The sequence below is a fragment of the Penaeus monodon genome, chromosome 33 (assembly GCF_015228065.2).
Source record: "Penaeus monodon isolate SGIC_2016 chromosome 33, NSTDA_Pmon_1, whole genome shotgun sequence".
NCBI classification, from domain to species: Eukaryota; Metazoa; Arthropoda; class Malacostraca; order Decapoda; family Penaeidae; genus Penaeus; species Penaeus monodon.
The window spans coordinates 11,792,615-11,793,379 of NC_051418.1; positions in this window are offsets into that span (position 1 = coordinate 11,792,615).

Consider the following 765-nt stretch of genomic DNA (forward strand, 5'->3'; position numbering starts at 1 on the left):
AAATGAGCACAGGAATTACATGCATGTACTGTATAGTAATGTACTGCACTGCACATGTGTTGCCAAGGCACTGGTTATTTTGTTACAACTTCCCCTCTCCATTGCCACTATTGTAAGAACTCCCATAATTCATATTATCGGTCTCTACTGACAGAAATTGGTTATATATACATTTTCCAGTGTGTCTGTAATACAGTATCCATTCTCTCTTACTTCCAGTGTCTTAGGTGTAGTGTTCCAGGTTTGTAAAATTTGTTCCTGTGAATAATTCCCTGGGTAATGCCACTTCATGTAGACACCTATGATACCTGGTTCATGTTGAAGGTCATTGTAGAAGTGTATAAGAAAGGTGTAGCAAACACTCATACTTAGTACACTTATTTATTACATAACTCTACATACAGTTTAATAGGTTTAGAGCCTTCTTTGATCACTGTAAGATCCAGTAGTTGAAAATGCAGGGCTAACTTGGAAAACCTGTGCACAGTGTTCTACACTCTTCCATTGATGCGACGTGACTGATGCTCCCCTAGCATCACTTGTCAACTGAGGTCATCAGTTCTGGTGACAAACAACTTGTTCCCTGGCCCAGGGGCTGGTATAGGATTCACACATTAATGCTTTCAAGTCTGGTACGCCTATATCCCCCTGCAAGACTCGTGAAGGAACTTTCATACTATGTTTTCATGTCACTAGATGCATGACTCTCTATGTGACTCCCATGGCACATTATATATTTTAATATGTATTTGTCACTGATTGTCC